The 19,725-nt window shown below is 43.9% G+C and overlaps 2 long non-coding RNA genes across 8 annotated transcripts in view; both read left to right on the top strand.

The window, feature by feature from the left end:
* LOC147106095 (uncharacterized) overlaps nt 1-8,469 on the top strand; it is a 36,476-nt gene extending 28,007 nt beyond the window's left edge. For all 7 annotated transcript variants that reach the window (XR_015081352.1, XR_015081353.1, XR_015081351.1 and 4 more), the window contains one exon: nt 4,078-8,469. This is a non-coding gene — a long non-coding RNA (uncharacterized LOC147106095). The remainder of the gene's footprint in view (nt 1-4,077) is intronic.
* A 2,497-nt stretch (nt 8,470-10,966) lies between these two features.
* LOC147106094 (uncharacterized) overlaps nt 10,967-19,725 on the top strand; it is a 144,812-nt gene continuing 136,053 nt past the window's right edge. Inside the window, exon 1 of the long non-coding RNA XR_015081341.1 lies at nt 10,967-14,915. This is a non-coding gene — a long non-coding RNA (uncharacterized LOC147106094). The remainder of the gene's footprint in view (nt 14,916-19,725) is intronic.

Below are 19,725 nucleotides of genomic sequence, written 5' to 3'. Positions count from 1 at the left end.
AAATAGCTATCGAACTCCAGAAATCTCAGTTCCGCCGATATCGGGTGCCTTTGGGCCGTGCTGTACCTAAATGTTTGGGAGTAGATATATGCCAGCAAATTATTTGCGTCAGTCTAGGAAACTCGCGTGAGTTTTGCACGGGCGCAGAGATATGTAAATGAGCAGCAGATGGTTTTGGCATACGTATCTCTGAAGTGACGCAAACTAAATTTACTCGTAGCATTGATTCAGCATAGAACCAGCAGAAATGATGCTCTTACCTCGTAGTTACGCTGAAACTTTCCAGCAAATTCTAAGTCTCCTTCTTTAAATAATAATTTCCTATCTTTTTGACTAATGTAATAAGTTTGGCATCAAACACCACTTATAAAAGTTATGCTAAACTTTTATAAATCACTGATTAGGCCTCAGGTAGAGGATTGTGTCTAATTCTGGGCACCACATTTTAGGAAGGATGTCCGGGCCTTGGAGAGGGTGCAGAGGTAATTTATTAGAATGATGATACCAGTGAGGAGGAACTTCAGTTATGTGGAGAGACTGGAGAAGCTGGGATTGTTCTCCTTAGAATAAAGAAGGTTAAGTGGAGATTTAAAAGAGGTATCTAAAATTATAAGCTACCTTGATAGAGTGAATAAGGAAAAACTGTTTCCACTGGCGAGTGGGTCGGTAAGCAGACCCAGATTTAAGATAATTGGCAAAAGAATCAGAGGGGAGATGAGGAGAAATTTGTTTACGCAACAAGTTGTTATCACAGAATCACAGAAACCCCACAGTGCAGATAGAGGCCATTTCGGCCCATCGAGCCTGCACCGACACATATCCCACCCGATCCCCGTAACCCCTACATCAACACATATCCCACCCTATCCCCGTGTATTTAATCCCCCTAACACTAAGGGTCAATTTATCATAGCCAATCAACCTAGCCCGCACATCTTTGGATCTGGAATGCACTGTCTGAAAGGGTGGTGGAAGCAGATTCAATAGTGACTTTCAAAAAGGAATTGGATATATACTAGAAAAGAAATTGCAGGGCTATGGGAAAGAGAGGGGGAGTGGGACAAATTAGATAGCTCTTTGTAAGAGTAGCCACAGGCACAATGAGCCAAATAGCCATCTTTTGTGCCGTAAGATCCTATGATTCTTGTATCTTCCAAGTCACCATGAGAGATTAATGAAATTATAGAAATTATATATATTTCCTGCCTGTCATACTTCGAGTGGCACACTAAATTTCTATCACAGTTGAAAAACATAGTAAAAAGGAACAAAGGAACTCTCCATGAGCACAAAATAGTCTTTTAATTGACCAATATATGATGTCACCCAGTGATTGCTTAATAGCATTAAGACTGTTTAGCTTTAAAGGGATGTAGACATATCCCTTAGCCAAAGAATAATACATTATGTGCAACTTATGACTTACTATGTACAGCGCCCCAGGAGATTTGCATACACAGGAGTGGTTACACAGGAATGGGTTCAGTTAGTGATATAAACTGAGAATGTAGCTAAAGCTAAAACAGAAAATGCTGGAAATACTCAGCAGGTCAGGCAGCATCTGTGAAGAGAGAAACAGAGTTAATGCTTCAGGTCGATGATCTTTCATCAGACCTTTTGTTCTGATGAAAGATCATTGACCTGAAACGTTAACACTTTCTCTCTCCACAGATGCTGCCTGACCTGCTGAGTATTTCCAGCATTTTCTGTTTTTATTTCAGATTTCCAGCATCCGCAGTATTTTGCTTTTGTATGTAGCTCAAGCAGTTTGTAACCTTTATCTGAACTCTTAATGAGTTTACTGCCTGGTAGTTGTCCCACTATATCCACATATATTTATGTTGGGGTAATTGGTGGAGATAGTTTTATTTAATTTTCACCTATTTAGTTTATTTGCAGTGGGTGTCATGGCACACAGCGGCAGCCAAATTACACCACGTGGTTGTTGAGTTATGAGTGATGTAATTACTGCATGTTTAGCTGACCTAGGGGTGTCAGCAAGTGTGGAGAGAAAATAACGTGAAATTGATTACCATTAAACAAGTCGATATATAGTGTAGATAATCAAACGATGTGTGTTCTTGATAGCTACTGCTAGTATTAAAAGTGTCCAATATAATGCAGCAATGAAATACATGTAATAGTGTCTGCATATTGTTGTGTGTAATACAGTATTATATTGAGTTCATAAACTTAATACATGAATTTTATCAACTCATTACGGCAAACAGAAAACCATTATTTTCAAATTCTAGGCTGCCATGTTTTAGCCTACTTGTGCAGGCAACTGAGGGAGCTGGCTGGAAAGGACATGTGAACAGTCATCAGGAGAGAGAACAGCACCATGAAGTTAGACTCTAGACCCACCACCTGTCCCACTGACTAGCAGGAGGACAGACCTGATAGTTTTACATTAAGTTCAGCAGACCTGGAGAGATGTTGCCCCAAAGCTTTTGGAAACTGTTTTTCATTGTTCCCTCCAAATTATACCCCAAGGCCTGAGAGCCAGTGGTCATAGCATTCAGTTTGGATGCACTGACTTGTCTGGAGGCCTTTTTATTGGGGACAAATGCAGATGTTTCTGGTGCCACCACCCGCTGCAGGTAGTATCCCAATAATTTAAATCTTTCTCAGATATTGGCACTGAGGATAGCGCACGACTGTTGTGGTCCCTGACAGCTGTTTCAGGTACTCTGAGATGGTCCTCGGTGCCTCCACGTCAGTATGATGCACATCATGTATCCTTGTTTTTAAGAGCAGGACCCTAGTAATGTGAATACACAGGCTTGGGAACAAGGAATTGACTTCTGCGGAGCTTTCGTTCCCTATTGTATGATTCTACCTTCACCTCTGGCACCATAAGAAGAATGAATGAAAGAATGCCATATAATGAGACTGCAAGGAAGGGTCAGAGCAGAGGGAGCAGGTAGCTGATTTGGCTGCCATTCTTGTTGCCTGGATTGCCTACTTGCGCCAGTCCTGCCATTGTCCCTTTAAACAACAGCAGGTTGTACATCCTGTTGCTGCACCAGGTCTATGCATCTCTTCCAGGTATCTTCTGACCCCCAGCCTCTCCACTTTCTCCCTCCCCACCACAGGTATCTTTTGGCCTTCTCTTCATGGCCTATTTGGGGCCTAATTCCTGTCTCTGTACTATTTTCTGCTCTCACCAGAGTAGGCATTGCAGGCTGCATTTATCGAACCTTTACACTTTTGTCTATGTAAATTGACTGACCGGGCAGTTTATGGTGAGGTCAATGTCACTACATGAAGGCAGACGGACATCCTGTTCTGCCTCAGTAGTTGCCATCGGAAGTTTGGGCTCCTAATGTTTTAATCTTTGACTTTGTAGTCATTTTTATTGCTCCACTCACCATTAGCCAACCAAGAAGCTCGACAGTGAACCTTTTCCCAGGTCCCTTTGAATACAGCCCACTACAAGATGTGCAAAAGCAGTCCAGGATGACTCGTTTATGGTTATTGAATAAGAGATGTTCGTCCTGAGGAATACATTTTCCCATTTTTGCACTCCTGAATCAGCTACAGCATTGTCAGTACAAGTAAAACTCCCTGCTCTGCCCAACAGTGTGGCTTCACTTCAACTTCAGAAGAGGACCCTACTGTACTATTGTAAAATGACCTCTCTGAGTTCAATTTTAATTTACACCAAATTATAAATTGTTTAGTTCTGAGAACTCATGTTCACTCGGAATTGGGCTGAAAGTCCTCCAAGCTCCTTAATGACGCACAGTCACAGTTTTCAGAGGAATCTCTTGTCCTGTCATTCATGGCTGAATTTCAGAGGTGAGTGAACATTGTATTACCCATAGTGCTATCCAGAGGTTTGAGCAGGCCACATCTAGTTCTTTGTGGTCGGGAATTTCTAGCAAAAACATCATCCATAATATATCAGTAATGGTGATAAATTGGAGGTCTCATCAAGAAAGCCTGCAAAGATGGCATTTGTGCTAAAGGAAAACATCTCATTGATCAGATGTTCATCTTAGACTGAAGTTAAAGTAATGTAATTTTAATATTTTTTAAAACTGTTCACTGAACCTTTTTTTTTTTACGTAGAACTTCCAGCACAGAAACGGACCAGGTTTTGGGATACAGAGGAACATAGGCCATTGTGATCATAGTGATACCATAGGCAAGTGACACATTGATATTTCAGAGGATTTGCTTGGTGCATTGTGTGCTTAACAATATCTGATGAAGATATTGTTCCTTTAAGGCACATTATTAAGAGCTTTTATCATGATTTGCTTCCATGTTATAGGAGACCTGAAATTGCTTGTAAGGAAAATGTGTTCCATTCTTGAGTATTAATGCGCAAAACTGAGTACAAAAATTCATCAAAATATAATATAGTAAATGCCTGCCATTTATAGGTTTTAGCCAATAAAGTGATTGTAACTACAAATTTCCTCATAGAATAATTAAAATGCACTATTTTGCAGCAAAATCATTTAAAACTTTTGCAGTTTTGTGGTTGTATAATAATGATTTAAAAAAGAAACTTTACCCTAATTGATGTTGGATGAAAGATATCCTGTGCAGGATGGTGTGTTATGGCATTAATTTTACATTTTTTAAAGATCTGTAAATCCTGAACACTATTGTGATCCTGATTTATAAACCTTGATTTTACAAGGCCTTTCAGGCAGCAGGCCTGTGTCAGAAAATTGCATGCCTGACCTCTCACACCCAATTTCCCGACAGCAATTTGAGACAAATAATGAGGCCATGCTACTGGCATGCACAACCTCATGTTAATACATAAATACAAGGAAATAGGGTCCCATGTGGAATTATATGTCTTTGGGCAAGGCTCTGCCTTTTTTTCTCCTTTTTTATCTACCTTTTGCTGCTTTTTTCTCCATGCATTAATTGGTTTTGCTGGGGAGTCCTCCATTTTTGTGTTTTTTCTGTTAATACTTTGCTACATTATTTGTGTTTGCTGTTGGCTTTGATGTTATACTATGCAAAGAGTTGAAGATGGCTCTTCCTTTGGGGGTCTGAAGTGCTGCATAATTCAGATGAGGCAGAGGAATCCGTGAGGGGCAATTAAATGTAGGTGCAATGACTCCAAATGGTGTTTTGGTACATTCGTCACTACCTCAGGGCATACATTTGTAGACCCTTCCATACGTACCTGGACATTTCAGAGGAGACCTGTTCATTGACTCACCTTCACACGAAAGGCTCATGCCACCTGCTGCACATAGACCTGCACACAACATCTCCATCAGGGATAGCTCTTCTTATAGAGACATCAGCTGGATAGGACTCGCTGCTTTCACCAGGTGGCATGGTTCCTTGAGTGAAAAGTGTCGCACCTGACAAAAAAAAACGATTTGTACTCGATCAGTGTTCAGGTGGTGTCTGACTACAGAAACATTTTTATGCATGTTCAGGAAGCAGCCATGGTGCCTTCATTGTGTAGCATTCCATTGTGCCCACATTATTGAAGAAGAAAAAGAAATCTGGGTGGATTGCTATTTGAATAACAGGGCTGTTGTCTGCATCCATGGCTGCAATCTCACTGCAAAACTCCTAACAGCAGGGGAGCATCTCATTCTGCACAGCTCAGTATCTTTGCTGTTTCCTAGCTCCCACCTCCACCTTCAAGAAAAGTGCACCATGCAGGTTAGGCATAATGAATGAATGTGTGCAAAAAGGGCAGTGGTTGTATGTAATGGTTGAAATGGTACCTCTAAGAGGGTGTCAGGATTCCCAACGTGGGCTTCTCCATAGTTGATGGGCCTCAGAATAAGTGCGTGTAAAAGTGAGGAGCACAGTCACCTTCACCTTGCTCTTGATACAAGCATACTTCTTTCTCATTTGCAGCCAGCTACGAGAGAGCTAAGTGATTGCATTGACTCGGTCAGCAACCTTCCTCCATTCATCTGTCACGTGCTTTTACTAGAGGGTGGTCTTCAGCCCCCTTCCTTTGGTGCAACTCATGCAGTGGGACCTCCAACCCTTCAGCATCAAAGGAGCAGTGTTGCCCATATATCTCTTCTGTGTCATTGTGAGCAATTCGCCCACTTTTCATGCCGTCACACATATTTGCCTACTATGCAGTCCTTTGGGAGCTGCTGCCTCTGTGCTGCCCATCCAAGTCTGCTCCAGGCCAAGTACTCTAGCCAAGCTGTTCCTGTGCTAGTAGCCTATTGAAATTAGGGAAAAGTGACTCCTATTGCAAAATACATGTGCTACCAGTGCAAGTGCACCCATGCTTGGTGTGAACAGCCCCAATTTCCTGGGATTGCAAAATCAGGGCTATAGTCTCTTGGGTGAGTGAAAGGATGGCTGTAAGTCACTGCCGTGATTCAGCTATGATGTGTGCTTTAAGTGCATGTTTTGCATGTGCTGTCAATTGTTTTTGATTTTCACATGGCATGTGGTATTGGCTGGACATGTATCTGAATTTACCAGTTAATAGGGATGGTTAGATTGCTTGGTATTTAATTCCACTATGTATTGGTTTCTGTGTGAAATTGATAGAATTTAATGCAGTATAACAGGAATTAATATGTGAACGGTTAGCCAAATAACAAACTAAGTAAGTATATTTTATTTATTTCTCTTTTTCTTTCTTTCTCTCTTTCTGTCTCTCTCAAATTCTGGCTCATTGTTTCAGTAGAAAATTAATTTGCTTGTCTTAAGTGATCAAGAAAACTATTTTTGATACCTTTACATATTTTTAGCACCACTTCATAGCTAAAAGTGTTTTTTGTTCATTCTCCTCCACATCATTTGAATAGCCCAAATCAGTGGGGAGAGTAGAGTCACTGTTCTGGATTTATTCTCTTGATGGTTCAATGGGGAAATATACTACATGACATTTTGCTAAACCATACAGAATAGGAATGTCCCAGGTTTGATCTGAGGTCTGAGTTAGCTGATCTCATCTAAGGCAACAGTTGGGACATTATAATTGATTTCATCAACCCTGGGCTGAGAAGGGGCAAAGTTTATCTAAGGTTCTCACTCCTGATATCCAATCACCCCTTGCTGTAAAGTACACCTATATGGATGTCAGGTGAAGTCAGGGTCAATTCTCCCATGCTCAAATTGCCTGTCAACACTTGTTAGTCAGGCTCTCACACAATGAATGGTGGCTCAAATGAGGTACTGGAATCCTGCAACCACCCATGGAGACCTGGTCCAGCATGAATCAGAATCGTCTTTCAGATGAGACGTTAAACCGATGCCCCGTCTGCCCTCTCAGATGGACATAAAAGTTCCCACGGCACTATTTCAAAGAATAGCAGTGGAGTCTCTCCCCAGTGTCCTGGCCAATATTTATCCCATCAATTAAAAAAACCAGATGATCTGGTCATTACCTCATTGCTGCCTGTGGGAGCTTGCTGTGCACAAATTGACTCCCGTGTTTCCTGCATTGCGACAGTACTTCAAGAGCACTTCATTGGCTGTAAAGCACTTTGGGATGTCCTGAGGTTGTGAAAAATGATCGGGCCGGATTTTCTGATCAGAGGCTTCCTGCGTGCGGATGCCTCTGATCTGGAAAAATCTATGCACTTACCTGTTGGCTCCGTAGGTCCCGAGACTTCCAATCCTGGGCCTCTCCTGGTGCGCGTGCGCAGGGGGCCAGGTATCCCAGGGGCGCAGGCGGCTCGCAAACGTCCCTGAGATCACGTGGGCCATGGGGAACCAATCAAAGAAGGGAATCTCCTTTCACATTTTTGACAGGTTTCTATGCATAGATCTGTCAGAAGTATGAATGGGGATCATTTAAAAAACAGTTAAACATTAAAAAAAAAATTTAAATCACGTATTTAAAATTAGTTAAAATTACATTAAATTAAATATTTTAAACAAATTAAATTTTTTGAAAAAAATAATTAAAGTTTTTTACAGGGCTAAAAATAAACTTACATTTTTAAAAAGTTTTAAAAAATTATAAATGAGTGAAAAAACATTAATTAAACTCTTATGCTGGTAAAAGCAGGCCTTACGCCTGCTTTTACCAGCCGTAAGATTTTTAAAGGTTTTCAGCGGGCGGAGGTTGTGTAGAAAGCGGAACTCTCTGCCTGCGGAGGCCCTTCTCCCGGGCAGGCGGATGATCTGACAAATCGGAAGTGCCGGATTTTAGTGCATGCGCTTCGCATGCCTGAAACCGGCACTTGCGAGGCCTCTACGGCTGCATACACACCTGTGGGGTCGGAATATCCAGCCCAATATATTGATAGGGTTAGATGAAGAAATGGGTGGAGGAGGCTCGTGTGGAACATGTTGGGCCGAATGACCTGTTTCTGTGCTGTAAATACTTGTAATATCTTACGATAAAAAAAGTGCCTTTTTTTTTTGCAAGAATACACCTTCTAGCTTTTACTTGCTTGATGAGCTATCCAGCATAATCTCCGGCACTTGCATCATACCTTCATCAGCACCCTTTTTGCTAGATCTCAGAATTTGTATTTCTTATTCTCCATGTTGGGGTTGGGGGGCGGGGGGAAGTTTCCAAAGTTAGTTCACAAATGTCTTTAAAAAAAATGTATTCATGGGATGTAGGCATCGCTGGCAACGCCAGCATTTATTGCCCATCCCTAATTGCCCATGAGAAGGTGGTGGTGATCTGCCTTCTTGAACCGCTGCAGTCTCTTTGGTGAAGGTGCTCCCACAGTTCTGTTAGGTAGGGAGTTCTAGGATTTTGACACAGCGACGATGAAGGAAAACCGATATATTTCCAAGTCAGGATGGTGGGGAACTTGGAGGTGGCGGTGTTCCCATGTGCCTGCTGCTCTTGTCCTTCCAGGTGGTAGAGGTTGCAGGTTTGGGAGGTGCTGTCGAAGAAGCCTTGGTGAGTTGCTACAGTGCATCTTGTAAATGGTGGAAAGGCTTTAGGGAGTCAAAAGGTGAGTCACTCGCTACAGAATACGCAGCCTCTGACCTGCTCTTGTAGTCACAGTATTTATGTGGCTGGTCCAGTTAAGTTTTAATCAGCTATAGCCAAGCCTTGGTTCATCCCGTACTGCCCTGCACCATGTAGGGCCTCTCACTCACTCAGCCGTTCCTGATGGGTAAACCAGCCCAGCCAGCAATATTTGTTTTTGATGCATCAATTTCACCACATCCATCATCATCTTATAAATCCACAGGATCTGACTGACCTTATCCAAGTCCAGTGAAAACCAATACCAAGGCTGCAATTTTCCCTACCTCGGCGGGCAACGTCTGTGGCGGGTCCCTGAAGGGATAATTACAAGTCCTAGCCCTTCTCGGGCTATCCCAGATCAGACGTATTCCCCAGACGCTCACCTTCAACTAAAGTTCGAGATAGCCGAATTTTATAAGACGCTTAAATGGGTCTAAAGGTTTAGGCTATCTCTCCCTAAAGGAAAGGAATGACTGAAGATGTTACCATCCTCCAGATAGCACTTTTAATAAGTTTAACTAGACTGTAACCTTCCAGATATTATGAGGGCCCGGAATACCCCCCAGAATTCTGCAACTCCTTACAAAAGAGTATACAGAAATTGGGTTTGCGAGTTTATACAGAAATACTCTTTGAGACAATTCTAAAAATATATAGATTTATTTATAAGCCGACATTCAGTTAACAGTTGTTGAGTCAGTCGCAACATTAACAATTCAAAATACAAATAGCTTACATTTCTTATTTCTCAGAGATCCTTACTCTCAAATCTTTACTTCATTACATTTCTACATTTCTTACTTATTTCTAAATCCAGAACATCCACCAAAATCAAATTATAGTACCGTTTGATCCCCGAGACTCAAAGTTAAAAACTTACAGATGGTGCCTGTAAAGTTGAGAAACGCTTGGCCCGTTCAGCGACTTCTGACTTTCTGTTTGAAAAGGTCTATCTTTTATACCCTTTTTGCAGTGGTTTATTCTTTGAAGTTCTCTGCTGATGTAAGCTAATTGTCTTATTCATTCTCTCTGTTGAATGCTTTACTGTCAATTCAACTGCTGCATGCATAATTATGTCTCTACTTTTAGGTGTTTCAAAAACCATCATAAAAACAATATCACAGCAATGGTTTTCTATTCACTTCTTAATATCACTTTTAACAGACTTCGAGTCTCCTAACTGCTCCAAGTTCAATACAAACACAATGTAATTGAAGTCATATCTTCAAAGTGTGCTGCAGGTATCATATTTACTATATGTAAATTAAAACCACTTTAACCAGAGTGTTTACTTGTTTTCTAGCTATCTTAATTGGTTGCAAATTTAATCTTATGTTTCCTGTCTTCCAAGTTTAACATAGAAACATCTGCTGGTCAAATAGTTCTTTTTACTTGATGTTATCTTTTCAAAGGCACATGGTTTTTTAATATTTGTGTTTCTGTTTCACGTGTTAGTTCTTTAACACTTTAAACTGGGCATGTCATTGTGTTCCCTCCAAACTCCCGACCTTTCAGAAGCACCAAACTACCATTTCAATAGGGCCATTGTTTTAGTATACTTAACCAATTCCCATTTCAAAGCTTGTATGTTTACAACTTTGTTAACAACTGATCTTTATCTCAGAAGCCTGTTTTCTGTTTGCAGCCTGTGTCTCCGAGGCTTTAGATTTTTAAACCCAGTATATCATGTATTAATAAATATCAGAATTCTGTTCATATTATGGTGTATCTTTCTGAAATATGGCTTATTCCTTCACATCCCAACCCCACTGCTGTCTCCAGCCTGCTCTGTAGAATGAATTGCCCCGATTGGGCTTGTTAAGCCCGCCCAGCACGTTTCCCGGTCCAATTGAAGGAAGTGGGTCTGATGACGTCATCTTATGACTCGTCATCAGCCGGTTTCCTTAAAGGGACCATGCGAAAATTTACTTTGACATTTGTGCTGTCAGTGTTCTACAGCATTGAGGTGCTGCAAGCACTGCACAGAGGTGCACGGCTGCACTCAGGCTCTCCCATGACTCCCTTCATGCTTATGGAGGGAGTCGCAGCACACAGGGAGGTCCTCTTCCCTTCCCATGGGCAGAAGAGACCTCCCCAGGAGACCAATGCAGCCTGGTTGCACATTGCAGTGGAGGGCACAAGCAGGGATGTCGTCAGGAGGACCAGGCCGCTGTTGCACAAACCTTTCAATGATCCTACTAGATCACAAAATGTTACTGCAAAGGCACACTCAACCTCATCCTGCTGTGCCACTCATCACATCCCCATCACTCTGCCTTTCCTACCCTACTCCTGCACATTCTTACTCACACCAACTTACCTTGCGCCTCCACCCATCGCCCTCTATCTACATTATCACTTCCCCATCTCACTAGCCACCCCTCACACTCACCCTCATCCTCGTCCAATCATACCAACTAACAACACACAAGGGTAGGCACTTGTGTGTTTTAGCCAATGTTCATGTGAAGTTTCTGTTACTGTGCTGTCAAACATTGAAATCTTTATTTTCAACACTTTGCGTTCTTGGACAGATTTGTGTGCACCTTTGGAAGTGGCTTAGTGAGTTGCAATGAATGGTGAGACATAACGGCACCCCCCGCAATGCTGATGAGTGTGAAAGGAATGGCTTGGGCATTGTAGGGATGCTTTATGTTGTTGGTGTGGGGTGGTGCCAACCTGGCGCATCATGTGGCAGCCAGGGTGTACATCGTCAAGTGAAGTAAATGTGGCCATGGTGAGGCCGTTCCTAGCGTCCTAGGCAGCAATGTAGTCGGGAGCTGATGCCCTCTGTCCTGTGCAGCATCAAGTGATTGCGGAGAAGGTTGGTGTGGTTATTGGTGATGCTGGTGTTGCGGCTGATTGTGGTCAGATTCTGAGGACCAAGATGAGAGAGTATAAACCATGCTGATGGAATAGATGACAGGTGAACTTGAGATGACAGAAGTGATTTGTCAGTGGCGAGAGAGGTTGTTCCAATGATGTGATACTTGATAGAAAGTTTGCTCCAAACACTTGCAACCTGCATAAAGCTCAATCTGTCTTCCAAATGTAGTAAGCAACAGCTTTTGAACTTGGAAAGTAAACAGCTGTGAGATGGGAGATTTTATAGCTCATTTCAAGATGTCAAGTAATGAGATGATCCCATGGCCATTCAACACCCGCACAGCTTAACAGACGTGCTCCCCAAGCAGCGTCGACTCTGTTGGCGAGCTGGTAAATTCTAAAGGTGAGCTCAAAATTGTTGTTAATCCTCTGTTAACAAGGTCATAATGACCTGAATTGCCTCCCCCGCCGCTGCATGTCGTGTCTGCTCAGCGCTGACAGACCTGACATTTGGTAAAGAAGCGTGGCAGCGGGGTCCCGATCCGCTGTCAAAAAAACCCACTTTCCCCCGCCACCGATCGCGCCCGCTGAACCCCCGGAAAATCCCCCCCCCCCCCCCAAGTCTGAGCATGCCCGAGTTTTAAATCTGCAAGATCTGGCACAGATATACCTGATTCTGGAGTCCTGATTACATCAGGAAAACTAGCCTTGAGGAATCTCTGAGTCTGACAGTATAATGCCATTGAAGTGACACAATTACTGAAGCTGTCTGCATTAATGGCTATATTTCTAGCGTTCATTAAATTTCCTCACACTCTTGCATTCAATTTGGATAACTTCTCATCAGCACTCAATCTTTGAACAAGAAAGATGTTTGCTAATCTTAATACTTTGTAATTGAAGTTTAAAAGAGGTCTTCTCACAGTGACACTGTGCCCAAGTCTTGCGATATGTAAGATTGCTCTTTCAGAAGTGGCGTCAAAATGTACCACTACAAATTAGAGTCTCTTGTGCTTGTCCTTGTTATACTGGCTGACTTCTGAGGAATAATAAATGAAGAATAGAGATTGTTCAAGAAAAATGGCCAGATTGCAACCCAGGTGGTAGAATATGCAAGTTGTCTAAACATTTCTCAGATATTTGGGGTTTTGATTTTTTTTTTGAAAGGACTTTCAAAAGAAAGTTCCAGGGATGAGGGATTACAGTTATGTGGATAGACTGGAGAAGCTGGGATTGTTCTCCTTAGAGCAGAGAAGGCTAAGAGGAGATTTGATAGAGGTGTTCAAAATCATGGAGGGTTTAGATAGAGTAAATAAAGAGCAACTGTTTCCAATGGCTGAAGGGTCAATAATCAGAGAGCACAGATTTAAGATGATTGGCAAAGATCCAGAGGCGACAGGAGGAAAAACTTTTTTACACATTGAGTAGTTAGGATTTGGAATGCATTCTCTGATAGGGTGATGGATACTGATTCAATAGAAACCTTCAAAAGCGAAGGAGAAAAAATTGTATGGACATGGGGCAAGAGCTGGGGAGTGGGACTAACGGGATTGCTCTTCGAAAGAGCCGGCACAGACTCAATGGGCTGAATGGCCTCCTTCTGTGCTGTGCTATTCTATGATTCTAAGTCCAAACAGTAGATGGAAAGACGTAGCAACACGGTGTAGCTATATCAATAACACACAGGTTGAAGCTTGATAACAAGACACTTGAAACCTAAGGGTTCAGCGGAATCTTAAATTACATAAGCAGAGCTTGTACAAAAGCAAAATACTGCGGATGCTGGAAATCTGAAATAACAACAGAAAATTCTGGAAATACTCAGCAGGTCAGGCAGCATCTGTGGAGAGAGAAACAGAGTTAACGTTTCAGGTTGATGACCCTGCGTCAGAACTGGAAAAAGCTGGAGATCGACCAGGTTTTTAAGCAAGTGTAGGGGCAGGGAAAGGTGGGAGGGGAGGAAAGAAGAAAAGGGAAGGCCTGTGAGAAGATGGAAGGCAGGAGAGATTAAGAGACATTAAGAGATGGTGCAAGGCAAAAGGAGATGGTAATGGGACAAGTTAAGAAACAAAAGATGGCTCTAGATGAGGTGTAAAAAAAAAAATGAATGGAAAAAAAAGAATAGGGGTCGAGGTTATGGTCTGAAATTGTTGAACTCGATGTTGAGTCCAGAAGGCTGTAAAATGCCTAATCGAAAGAGGAGGTGCTGTTCCTCGAGCTTACGCTGAGCTTCATTGGAACAGTGCAAGAGGCCGAGGACGGTGAGGTCTGAGTGGGAGCGGAGCAGAGAATGAAAGCAACAGGCGACTGGAAGCTTGGGATCACCCTTACGGACAGAACGGAGGTGTTCCGCAAAGCGGCCACCCAATCTGCGTTTGATCTCCCCAATGTAGAGGAGACCGCACCGTGAGCAGCGAATACAGTATACTAGATTGCAAGAAGTACAAGTAAATCATTTCACCTGGAAGGGGTGTTTGGGGCCCTGGACAGTGGGAAGGGAGGAGGTAAAAGGGCAGGTGCTGCATCTCCTGCGCTTGCACGGGAAGGTGCCGGGCGAAGGGGAAGGAATGTTGGGGGTGATAGAGGAGTGGACCAGAGTGTCATGGAGGGAGCGGTCCCTTCGGAATGCTGAAAGGGGAGGTGAGGGAAAGACAGGCTATTGTTGGGAGTGGTGAGAGCGGAGGTTCAGTGAGTATTTAAACTCACTTTCGCGGGCTTTTTTTCACAGGCCAGTGTCGGGAGTGGTGAGAGCGGAGGTTCAGTGAGTATTTAAACTCACTTTCGCGGGCTTTTTTTCACGGGCCATTGTCGGGAGTGGTGAGAGCGGAGATTCAGTGAGTATTTAAACTCACTTTTGCGGGCTTTTTCTCACAGGCCATTGTCGGGAGGGGTGAGATTGGAGGTTCAGTGAGTATTTAAACTCACTTTCGCGGGCTTTTTTTCACAGGCCAGTGTCGGGAGCGGTGAGAGCGGAGGCTCAGTGAGTATTTAAACTCACTTTCGCAGGCTTTTTTTCACAGGCCAGTGTCGGGAGCGGTGAGAGTGGAGGTTCAGTGAGTATTTAAACTCACTTTTGCGGGCTTTTTTACAGAGGCTTACCAATCTCACAGACCAGCGGCGGCATTCCAGAACCACATCACGATTCAAAATGTGACGCGGGCAGGAGGAAGCAGCTGATTGGGTGAGTACTTATATTACTCTATAGTTTGACCGTTAAGGTTCATAGTTTATAAAGTTTAGGAGGTCTTAATTTTGTGGTTATAGTTTCTAAGGTCTCTGTTGTGTAGCGGGGATGCTAGGAAACAAGGGCCCTTGAGTATATCATTTAATTGTAGTATAATTGGTGGTATTGATTTAATTTAAATTAATTAAAGGGTAAGTCATGGCAGCAAAGCTCGGCCCCGTGGCATGCTCCTCCTGCATTATGTGGGAAATCAGGGACACTTCCTGTGTCCCTGACGACCATGTGTGCGGGAAGTGTATCCAGCTGCAGCTACTGGCAGACCATATTGCAGCACTGGAGCTGCGAATGGATACATACTGGAGCATTCACGATGCTGAGGACGTCGTGGATATCACGTTTAACCAGTTGGTCACACCGCAGGTAAAGGCTGCACAGGCAGGAAGGGAATGGGTGACCGCCAGGCAGAGTAGTAGGCACAGGCAGGTAGTGCAGGGTTCCCCTGTGGCCATCCCCCTCTCAAACAGATATACCGCTTTGGATATTGTTGGGGAGGATGGCTTATCGGGGGAAGGCAGCAGCAACCAACTTCCTGGCACCATGGGTGGTCCTGCTGCACGGGACAGGAGGAAAAAGAGCGGGAGAGCTATAGTAATAGGGGATTCTATTGTAAGGGGAATAGATAGGCATTTCTGTGGCCGCAAATGAGACTCCAGGATGGTATGTTGCCTCCCTGGTGCAAGGGTCAAGGATGTCTCAGAGCGGCTGCACGGCATTCTGGAGGGGGAAGGTGAACAGCCAGTTGTCGTGGTGCATATAGGTATCAACGATATAGGTAAAAAATGGGATGAGGTTCTAAAAGCTGAATATAGGGGGTTAGGAGGTAAATTAAAGAATAGGATGTCAAAGGTAGTAATCTCAGGATTGCTACCAGTGCCACGTGCTAGTCAGAGTAGAAATAGAAGGATATTTCAGCTGACTACATGGCTAGAAGAATGGTGCAAGGGGGAGGGGTCCTGAATTTAAATAAAGGAAACTATGATGGTATGAGGCGCGAGTTGTGTAGCATGGATTGGGGAATGTTACTTAAAGGGTTGACGGTGGTTAGGCTATGGCAAACATTTAAAGATCGCATGGATGAACTACAGAATTTGTTCATCCCTGTTTGGCATAAAAATAAAACAAAAAAGCTGACTCCACCGTGGCTAACAAGGGAAATTAGGGATAGCATAAGATCCAAGGAGAGGACATATAAATTGGCCAGAAAAGCAGCAAACCTGAGGATTGGGAGCAGTTTAGGATTCAGCAAAGGAGGACAAAGGGATTAATTAAGAGGGGGGAAATAGAGTATGAGAGTAAGCTTTCAGGGAACATAAAAACTGACTGTAAAGGCTTCTATAGATATGTGAAGAGAAAAAGATTGGTGAAGTCAAGCGTAGATCCCTTGCAGTCAGAATCAGGGGACTTTATAATGGGGAACAAAGAAATGGCAGACCAATTAAATACATACTTTGGTTCTGTCTTCTCAAAGGAGGACACAAATATCCTCCCAGAGATGTCGGCGAACATAGGGTCTAATGAGAGGGAGGAACTGAATGAAATCAGTATTTGTAGAGAAACGGTGTTGGGGAAATTGACAGGATTGAAGGCCGATAAATCCCCAGGGCCTGATAATCTACATCTTAGGATACTTAAGGAAGTGGCACTAGAAATAGTAGATGCATTGCTGGTCATCTTCCAAAATTCATTAGATTCTGGAACAGTTCCCATAGATTGGAGAGTAGCTAATGTTACCCCACTATTCAAAAAAGGTGGTAGAGAAAAAACAGGGACTTATAGACCGGTAAGCCTGACGTCGGTAGTGGGGAAAATGCTAGAGTCCATTATAAAAGATGTAATAGCAGAGCACTTGGAAAACAGTGACAGGATCGGACAAAGTCGACATGGATTTACAAAAAGGTAAATCATGCTTAACTAATCTACTGGAATTTTTTGAGGATGTAACTGGTAGAATAGATAAGGGAGAACCAGTGGATGTAGTGTATTTGGACTTTCAGAAGGCTTTCGATAAGGTCCCGCATAAAAGACTAGCGTGCAAAGTTAAAGCACATTAGATTGGGGGTAAGGTACTGACTTGGGTAGAAAACTGGTTGGCAGACAGGAAGCAAAGAGTTGGAATAAACAGGGCTTTTTCCGAGTGGAAGGCAGTGACTAGTGGGGTACCGCAGGGATCGGTGCTAGGACCCCAGTTGTTCACAATATATATTAATGATCTAGACGAGGGAACTAGATGTAACATCTCCAAGTTTGCAGACGATACAAAGCTGGGTGGGCGTGTGTGCTGTGAGGAGGATGCAGAGAAACTCTAGTATGATTTGGACAGGTTGGGCGATTGGGCAGATGCATGGCAGATGCAGTATAATGTGGATAAATGCAAGCTTTTACACTTTGGTGGCAAAAACAGGAAGGCAGGTTATTATCTGAATGGCAATAGATTGGGAACAGGGGAAGTGCAACAAGACCTGGGTGTCCTTGTGCACCAGTCGCTGAAGGTAGGCATGCAGGTGCAGCAGGCGGTTAAGAAGGCAAATGGTATGCAGGCCTTCATAGCGAGAGGATTCGAGTACAGGAGCAAGGATGTCTTGCTGCAGTTGTACAGGGCCTTGGTGAGACCACACCTTGAGTATTGTGTGCAGTTTTGGTCGCTTTATCTGAGGAAGGATATTCTTGCCATGGAGGGAGTGCAGCGAAGATTCACCAGACTGATACCTGGGATGGCAGGAATGATGTATGAAGAGAGATTGGGTGATTAGGCTTATATTCGCTAGAGTTTAGAAGAATGAAAGGGGATCTCATTGAAACTTATAAAATTCTAACAGGACTAGACAGACTAGATGCAGGAAGGCTGTTCCCGATGGCGGGGGAGTCCAGAACCAGGGGTCACAGTCTAAGGATAAGGGGTAAGCCATTTAGGCCTGAGATGAGGAGGAATTTCTTCACCCAGAGAACCTGTGGAAATCTCTACCACAGAAAACAGTTGAGGCCAATTCATTAAATATATTCCAGAAGGCGTTAGATATATTTCTTAAGGCTAAGGGGATCAAGGGATAAGGGGAGAAAGCAGGGACAGGGTACTGAATTTGGATGATCAGCCATGATCGCATTGAATAGCGGAGCAGGCTCGAGGGGTCGAATGGCCTACTCCTGGTCCTATCTTCTATGTTTCTATGAGTTTGGTGGTGGGATCACGCTGGAGGTGGCGGAGATGGCGGAGGATGATCCGTTGAATGTGGAGGCTGGTGGGGTGAAAGGTAAGGACAAGGGGAACACTATCGTGGTTCAGGGAGGGAGGGGAAAGGGTGAGAGCAGAAGTGCGGCAACTAGAACGGATACGGTCAAGGGCCGTGTCACCCACATTAGAGGGGAATCCTCAGTTGAGGAAAAAGGAAGACATGTCGGAAGCACTGGTATGGAAGGTGGCATCGTCAGAGCAGATGCGGCGGAGATGGAGAAACTGGGATAATGGAATAGAGTTCTCTCAGGAAGCGGGGTGGGAGGAAGTGTAGTCCAGGTAGCTGTGAGAGTCAGTGAGCTTGTAGTGAATGTTTGTCAAGAGCCTATCCCCAGAGATGGAGACAGAGAAGTCGAGGAAGGGAAGGGAAGGGAAGAGTCGGAGATGGACCATGTGAAGGTGAGGGAAGGGTGGAAATTGGAAGCAAAGTGAATGAAATTTTCTAGTTTAGGGTGAGAGCAGGAAACAGCACCGATACAGTCATCAATGTACTGGAAAAAGAGGCGCGGGAGGGAGACTGGAACAAAGAATGTTCCACATATCCCATGAAAAGGCAGGCATAGCTGGGACCCATGCGGGTTCTCACAGCAACACCTTTAATTTGGAGGAACTGAGTGGAATCAAAGGAGAAGTTGTTCAACGTGAGAACAAGTTCAGCCAGACGGAGGAGGGTGGTGGTGGATGGGGACTGGTTGGGCCTCTGTTCAAGGAAGAAGCAGAGCACGCTCAGGCCATCCTGGTGGGGGATGGAGGTGTAGAGGGATTGGACGTCCATAGTGAAAAGGAGACGGTTGGGGCCAGGAAACTGTTAAAGTGACGGAGGGCATCTGGAGAGTCATCCTCCGCCATTTCCGCCACCTCCAGCGTGATCCCACCACCAAACACATCTTTCCCTCACCTCCCCTTTCTGCATTCCGAAGGGACCGCTCCCTCCACGACACCCTGGTCCACTCCTCTATCACCCCCAACACTCCTTCCCCTTCACACAGCACCTTCCCGTGCAAGCGCAGGAGATGCAACACATGCCCTTTTACCTCCACCCTTCCCACTGTCCACGGCCCCAAACATTCCTTCCAGGTGAAACAGTGGTTTACTTGTACTTCTTGCAATTTAGTATACTGTATTCGCTGCTCACGATGCGGTCTCCTCTACATTGAGGAGACCAAACGCAGATTGGGTGAATGCTTTGCGGAACACCTCCGTTCTGTCTGTAAGGGTGACCCCGAGCCTCCGGTCGCTTTAATTCTTCGCTCCACTCCCACTCAGACCTCACCGTCCTCGGCCTCTCACACTGTTCCAATGAAGCTCAACGTAAGCTCGAGGAACAGCACCTCATCTTTCGATTAGGCACTTTACAGCCTTCTGGACTCAACATAGAGTTCAACAATTTCGGACCATAACCTCTGCCCCTATTTTTTTTTTCATTCATTTCTTTTTACATCTCATCTAGAGCCATCTTTTGTTTCTTAACTTGTCCCATTACCATCTCCTTTTGCCTTGCACCATCTCTTAATGTCT

This window comes from Somniosus microcephalus, chromosome 16, assembly GCF_052327205.1.
Source record: "Somniosus microcephalus isolate GS21.2 chromosome 16, FLI_Smic_1.0, whole genome shotgun sequence".
Classification (NCBI taxonomy): domain Eukaryota; kingdom Metazoa; phylum Chordata; class Chondrichthyes; order Squaliformes; family Somniosidae; genus Somniosus; species Somniosus microcephalus.
Note: the sequence above shows the minus strand (reverse complement) of the source record. Positions and strands in the feature narration are given on the sequence as shown.